Genomic DNA, 7322 nt, shown 5'->3' with positions numbered 1-7322 from the left:
GTCTTGCTTACTAGGATTTAAACAATAATAGAAAAACTTCATATTTAATATTTATTGAGTGCTTATTATATGAGCTTCCCAGGTGGCATAGTGGTAAAGACTTCCTGCAAATGCAGAAGACACAGGTTCAATCCCTGGGTTGGGAAGATCCCCTAAAGAAGAAAATGACAATCCACTCCACTATGCTTACCTGGGAAATTCCATAGACAGAGGAGCCTGGCGGGCTACAGTTGATGGGGTTTGCAGAGAGTCCAACACAACTGTAACTGAGCATGAGCACTTTTTATGCATGCTCTGGGTTAAAAATTTTACATCAGCATATCACTTAATTCTCAGAAGAACCACTTTATAGAGTTATTTTTACCCTGATTTTAAAATGAGATAGATTCAGAGAGGGTGAATAGCCCTAGAACAGTCAGCTGTGAAGAGGTACAGCTGAGTTTAAACCCACATTTATCTACTGCAAAACTAGCACTTTCAGTTTCTACTGATGGTTCTAGAACTGCAGCATACATGAGAATCACCCGCAGGGTTAGTTTGAAAACACCTGTGCTCCAGCCCCCAAGATGGATTCACTGAGTCTGGGATAAAGGTCTTGGAATCTAATAATTTTTAATTAAATTTTATTTCTTTAAAGCAGCTTTTGGTTTACAGAAAAGTTGGGCAAAAAGTACGCAGTTTCCATATACCTCCTCTCCCCCCACCCAGTTTTCCCTGTTATTAACATCTTGCTTTAGTGTAGTACATTATTACAAATGAACCAATAATACTGATACATCATTATTAACTGAAGTCCACAGTTTAAGATAGATAGAACTGATGGCCTTGCAAAGAGAAGGAGAAAGAGAGACAGCTCAGAGGAAAGGCCATGCGAGGACAATGCAACTGTCTGCAAGCCAGGAAGAGCGCCTCCCCCAGAAAACAAAACCTCCTCCAACCTTGAGCTTGGACCTCCAGTCTCTAGAGCTGTGAGAAAACAAATTCCTTTTGCTCAAGCCGCACAAGTCCATGGAATTTTGTTACGGCAGCCTGAGCAGACTAATACACACCCCAAGACCATGCTTTGAGAAATCACTACTCTACAGTAGAAGTAACCAAGGCACTTGCAGCATCTGGGAACTTATCAGTAATCAGAAACTGGAGCCCCATCCCAGACCTACTGAATCAGTATCCTCATTTTAACATCATCATCAAGTGGCTCCAGGTATGCTGATGAAAACGAGGCATGGCTCATCAAAACATTATGTTTACTGCCTCCTTGGAGGCACCCCGAGCTCACTGGGCATGAGAGGCGGCTGGTGCCATAATCATAACCAATTCACCGCATCTCCCCCCAAGTGACATGACCGTGTTTAATTTTTGTGGCAGTCCCTCCTCAGATGAATATAATTGTTTATTGCCTCATTAGGTTTCAAGCAGCAAATACCTACAACCTTGATCATCTGACTACACCTGCAAATTGCTTTGTGATTCTTGATCTCTCTCATGATGATAATTATCGGTGAAAACAACCTACTTTGAGATCTTCACATTAAAGGGAATATGAATATGCCACAATGAGACAAAAATGAGGTAAATATTTTAGGGCGGCAGGCTGACTTCTGACATTCCCGTAAGATTTCTGTATTCAGTAGATGATGTAGTCTTTACAGCTCTGAAGGTAGCTCAGATTCTATTATTCCCATTTTGCAGATGAAGAAACGAGAGCCCACGGAAAGTGACTTATTTGAATTTTCAAAGGAGCACAAGGTACAGCCAGGACACAAACCTCATCATCTGACATCTTTCAACACTTGGTGCTATAAGCCTTGCCAAGTTTATATAAGCTGGAGCACTGCCAAATGAACTGCAATTCTCTAAGCAGCAAAATTCAGATTTGCTTTGCAACTCTGTCTTCAGGATAAATCCATATTATAAATGTAAAGTTATTATATTGCTTAGCTGCATTTCTCCTGACTTGTGGACTTCAGGAAATTCACTGACTGACGACATTCTCTATGTGGCAGGAAAGGTGATTAGGGGATTTGCTTCGGAACAGAAATTTAGTTGAACCTGGAAGCCCTGCAACAACTTATATCTTTAATGAAGTTAATGCCGAAAAGATTTTACCTAAATTCCATCTCTCTAGGTTCTAGATTTGAATTGTATGTTCTAATTGGGGGACATGTTCAATAAATTTCAGACCACTTTATACCTTTTATCTTTGTATTTTCTTTAATTGCTCATTGTACTGCCTTTCGGAGAAGGCAATGGCACCCCACTCCGGTACTCTTGCCTGGAAAATCCCATGGACAGAGGAGCCTGGTGGGCTGCAGTCCATGGGGTCGCTAAGAGTCAAGACACAACTGAGTGACTTCACTTTCACTTTTCACTTTCATGCATTGGAGAAGGAAATGGCAACCCACTCCCATGTTCTTGCCTGGAGAATCCCAGGGACGGGGGAGCCTGGTGGGCTGCCGTCTATGGGGTCACACAGAGTCGGACACGACTGAAGTGACTTAGCAGCAGCAGTACTGCCTTTAGACTAAAAACAGGCTCTTGTGGGAGTATCTGCTAGTTTATCTATTAGCAGTTTGAATGAAACTGTCCAAAAATGGTTTCACAGTAACTAAATGAACTTGTTTCTAGAGTAGTCTTCATAATCAAAAGTTGGAATTAGCTTAAAACTGAATTTCATTCCGAATCAATTATTTTCTTCAAATACCTGAATCAGATTAAGTCCTTAAAAAAGAAAAATGCATTTCTTTATGTGTGTATGTGGTTCAAAGTACTATATTATATTGCTGATAAGGAATTTAACTTGATGTGTTGAAGATTTTTCAATAGATTAACACTTTGGGGAAATACACTCAATCTTTTTGTTTTAAAATATATTAGTAAAATTAAAATCCTTTCTTAAATTAGAAATGTTTTGAGAACAGGAATCTGTATTATTCAGATTAAGCTTAAAAAAAAAAGGCAGTTCTGAGTGTGGATAACTCAAAACTAGGTTTGACAAGCTGTCAGAATTGAACAGTGAAAGAGCTGTGTAATACTTGTCAAAATAGATTAAGGAGTTGATGCTCCAGCTCAGGCATTCGTTAACAACCTGTCAACAAATGGACAAAGGAAAAGACAAGGAAGACTTGGACCTTCAAAGGCTTGATGCCATTAGGTTTTCAGAAGACCGGAAATTTTTAGATGGGTGATATTGATGAATGGTACCAAAGAATGAAAATCTAACTATGTTATGATGGTGAATGCTCATAAAACAAATATTCCAAGATTTGGGGTGTTTGTGGAAATGCAATGAAAGATACATTTCTAATAATGGAGGCAGACTAAGGTATAAGCGAGAATTTCAGGCACAGCAAGAATGGAGGATGGGAAATAAAGAGATAAGATGGTACTGTGACTGGACTACAGAGGAACAAGGTTATCGGACATGACAAGTCATTTATATAGTGTTTCCTTTACTTATTTTTGGCAAGTGCCTAAGTTTTATTCACAGTGATTTGAATAGCTATCAAAATATTCTCCTCCATTCATTCTCATATTACCAAAGTTTAATAAAACAAAATTCATAAATTATTGGAGCAATCTTTTCCCCTTCTAAGAAAAAGAATACTTGAATTGGCAAATTAGCATAACTGCATAAGCAGCAAAAGATTATACTGGGGAAATGTTGGTGATAGATTAAATTTAATATGATCAACTCCAACATTCTTAGTAAATCAAAGTTTGGTACAATAAAATAGTATACAGGGGTCAGACTGACAATGCACAAGTGACTAGACATATTTCATCATCTCTTATGATTTCTTTATCTAAAGCAGGTGCTCAGCTTGTCAACCAAATCTCAAAAATGTTTATTCATTCACCAAGTATCAAGCCAGGCATTGTGTTACATAGGGAGGATCTGACAGAAGAAAAGGTAGAAAAGGTGGAGTTCCTTGCCTTCAAGAAGCTGACAATATCAGAATGGATCCATACATAAGTATAAATTGCAGTAAGAAGCATGACTTGTTAAAAGCACCCACAATGCACTTGGTAACTACACGGGCAAGTGTTATTTTATCTAATCCCCACAACTGCATAAGAGTGTATATCAGTTAGTTTTGCCATATAAAGAAACCTCCCTAAAATTTGGTGGCTTAACATAACAATCATTTATTTACCTGACAACTCTGTGGTCTGCCCACTTAGGTAGTGCTCAGCTGGGCTTCTCATGCCTCTGTGGGTAGCAGCGATGTGCCCATCTCACATGTCATGCAGATGGCTGGAGTTGTGGGGATAACTAGACCCTGTCCGCCTCTCCAACCAGCACGCTGGCCTGGATGTCCTCACTTGGCACTGACTGCAGGGTTCTTGGGCTTGGGTGCCACTGTACAGCACTTTTTAAGTCTTTGCTTGGGACACACTTGCCACTGTCCTATTGGCCATGTCAAGTCACAAAGCTGGCCCAGATTCAAGGGGTTAAAGAAGAATATACCTCCTTTAATGGAGGAAATGATGAAGTCATATTACAAAAGGCAATGTACAGGGAGGGAAAGAATGCGTGACCACCATCTCAATTGGCTTTAGGAAGGTACTATTCATATCTCAGTGAGCCACAGAGGGGTTAAATGACTATTCCAAGCTTATCGAGCTAGTGACAGAGCCAGGATTCAAACTGAGCAGTCTGACTCGATAGCCAATAAGTGTACCCGCTACACTCTAGTACAGGGGCCTCACAAGCATGACTCATGTGCTGTGGGAAGATTCGGGAAAAGCCCCTAACTCAATCTTGGGTATTAGAGATGCTTTCCCAGAAGAACTAGTATCAAATTTAAATCCTAATGGACAAGGATGAATTAGTCATATGAAGAAGAAGGAAGGACAGGAACATTCCTTGTAAAGGTGACCACATATGCAAAGTACTAGAGGTTGGGAAAGTTAAGGTAGAGAGGGCTACAAATAGTTCCCCAGGCTGGAGGACTGAGATCTAAGCTCTATGGCAGGAGCGGGTAACTTTGGCAGAATTGTAAATTTCTTAAAACCAAACTGTGGGTTCACTTGAATCAGAGACATTGGCAGCCCACTGAAAGGTTCAATCCAGAGATTAATAGGTTTAGATTTTGACTTTGTATTCATCACTCTGGTGGCCATGAAGAGAAAGGATTAGACTGGGCCCCACTGAAACTAGGAAGATTATTTGCAAGATTATCTGCAGTGACCAGACAAAAGAGAACAAAGGCCTGAACTAGAACAGAGGTCAGTGCGGATGAGGAAAAGACCCACTGGAAAAATATTTAGAGGACAGGACATGAGGCCAAGAAAATGTGACAAAGGCATCATGACGACACAGTTTTTGGTTTAGATGCTGTTTGGATGATGGTACCATTACCTGAACTGTGAAGTCACAAGCTGAAGATATTTCAGGGAAGGGAAGGGTAGGATGTCTTTTGATTTGCATGTGTTGAGTTTTACGTGTCTACAGGACCACATTTATATGAATATATCCACTGTGAGGCAGGAATGAGCCTTGAATTTCAGCATATAATAAACTGAACAAGTCCCAAATGACCACAACATGGAGGGCGTGCAGTGGAGGGAAGGAGCATTCTCTAATTCCATCTCACCCCACCGCATCACCCCTCCCATAGACAACCGTTGTTAGTTTGCCCCACTGAAGAACTGAGACTAGCCACAGGATTGGAGTCAATTTTTAAATGTAATTTATCATAATTTTGTCCAACCCTGTGCCATGGAAATCGAGAAAAGAATTTCCCAAAGAGGTAGTGACTACAGTAACAAGCAATAACAAGACGTCAAGCTCACTGAAACCTGAAATAACTTATCCATTGTATTTAGGACCAAGGAGATCATTAGTGACCTTTTTACAATAGTTAACAAACAACTCCTTGTTCATATATTTAAGCCTGCTCTTTGAAAATTAACATTTTATTTTTCAGGATAAAGTTATGCATGATTGGTATTTCCAGGTAATAATGAGCTACCATTTTAAACACCTATCATTATGTCAAATTCTGTAATAGGCACTTTTTATTATGTCTAAATGACTACCTACAAAGTAGCAGATTTTCCTTCCGTTTGATAAATGAGGATACCCATGGTTAGTTAGAATGGTGATCTGAGATCACAAGTCTGATCACCGGCAAAGCCAACATGCAGACTCAGAAATTACAAATTCACAGACCTTGCTTTTTCACTACATTGTAGTCTCTGTGGAGTTTCTATGACACAAGAGGGCAGGAATGCATAAATGGTATCTGCTAAGGATCTCCTTTTAATCAGTTGTTCCAACTCCGTCTCCCTTCACAATTTTAACTGGCATTTCTAAATCACAGCAATCTAAGTATCCTCTGGCTTTACTCATGGAAATGTTGCAATAAGTAATAAGAAGGTCAGAAACTGAAGATAGGATGAGGATAAAGAAGAGGTACTGGTACAGATTGGATGAAGCTCCAGCTGGATCAAGACTTCTGGGAGAAATATTAACAACCTCAGATATGCAGATGATACCACCCTAATGGCAGAAAGCGAAGAGGAACTAAAGAGTCCCTTGATGAAGGTGAAAGAAGAGAGTGAACAAACTGGCTTAAAACTCAACATTCAGAAAACTAAGATCCTGCCATCTAATCCCATAACTTCATGGCAAATAGATGGGAAAACAATGGAAAGAGTGACAGATTTTATTTTCTTGGGTTCCAAAATCACTGTGGATGGTGACTGCAGCCATAAAATTAAAAGACTCTTGCTCCTTGGAAGAAAAGCTGTGACGAACCTAGACAGCATATTTAAAAAGCAGAGATATCACTTTGCTGACAAAGGTCTGTATAGTCAAAGCTATGGCTTTTCCAGTAGTCACATACGGATGTGAGAGTTGGACCAGAAAGAAGGCCAAGCACCAAAGAACTGATGCTTTTGAACTGTGGTGCTGGAGAAGACTCTTGAGAGTCCTTTGGTCAGCAAGGAGGTCAAACCAGTCGATCCTAAAGGAAATCAACCCTGAATATTCATTGGAAGGATTGATGTGAAGCTGAAACTCCAATACCCTGACTACTTGGTGTGAAGACCCATCTCATTGGAAAAGACCCTGATGCTGGGAAAAGTTGAAGGCAGGAGGAGAAGTGGGTGATAGATGATGAGGTGGTTGGGTGGCATCACCAACTCAATGCACATGAGTTAGAGCATACTCCAGGAGATAGTGAAGGATAGAGAAGCTTGGTATGTATGCTGCAGTCCCTGGGGTCACCAAAAGTTGGACATGACTGAGCAACTGAACAGTAAAAACTGGTGTCTTACCTTTTTTTTTTCCTGAAAAAGGGAAGAATAGATGG

General features: G+C 40.2%; 1 long non-coding RNA gene across 2 annotated transcripts; it reads left to right on the top strand.

Annotated features, from left to right (window-relative positions):
- Positions 1–546: 546 nt before the first annotated feature.
- LOC123334460 lies at positions 547–2198 on the top strand. Of its 2 annotated transcripts, XR_006552333.1 has the most exons (3): positions 547–1204; positions 1409–1572; positions 1693–2198. It is a non-coding gene; the product is annotated as an uncharacterized LOC123334460 (long non-coding RNA). The 2 variants fall into 2 exon arrangements; XR_006552332.1 differs by lacking the exon at positions 547–1204 and having other exon boundaries at positions 1213–1572.
- Positions 2199–7322: the final 5124 nt, after the last annotated feature.

The sequence above is a fragment of the Bubalus bubalis genome, chromosome 7 (assembly GCF_019923935.1).
Source record: "Bubalus bubalis isolate 160015118507 breed Murrah chromosome 7, NDDB_SH_1, whole genome shotgun sequence".
Taxonomy (NCBI): Eukaryota; Metazoa; Chordata; class Mammalia; order Artiodactyla; family Bovidae; genus Bubalus; species Bubalus bubalis.
The sequence above is the reverse complement of the archived record's forward strand: the minus strand, read 5'-3'. Positions and strand labels throughout refer to the sequence as shown.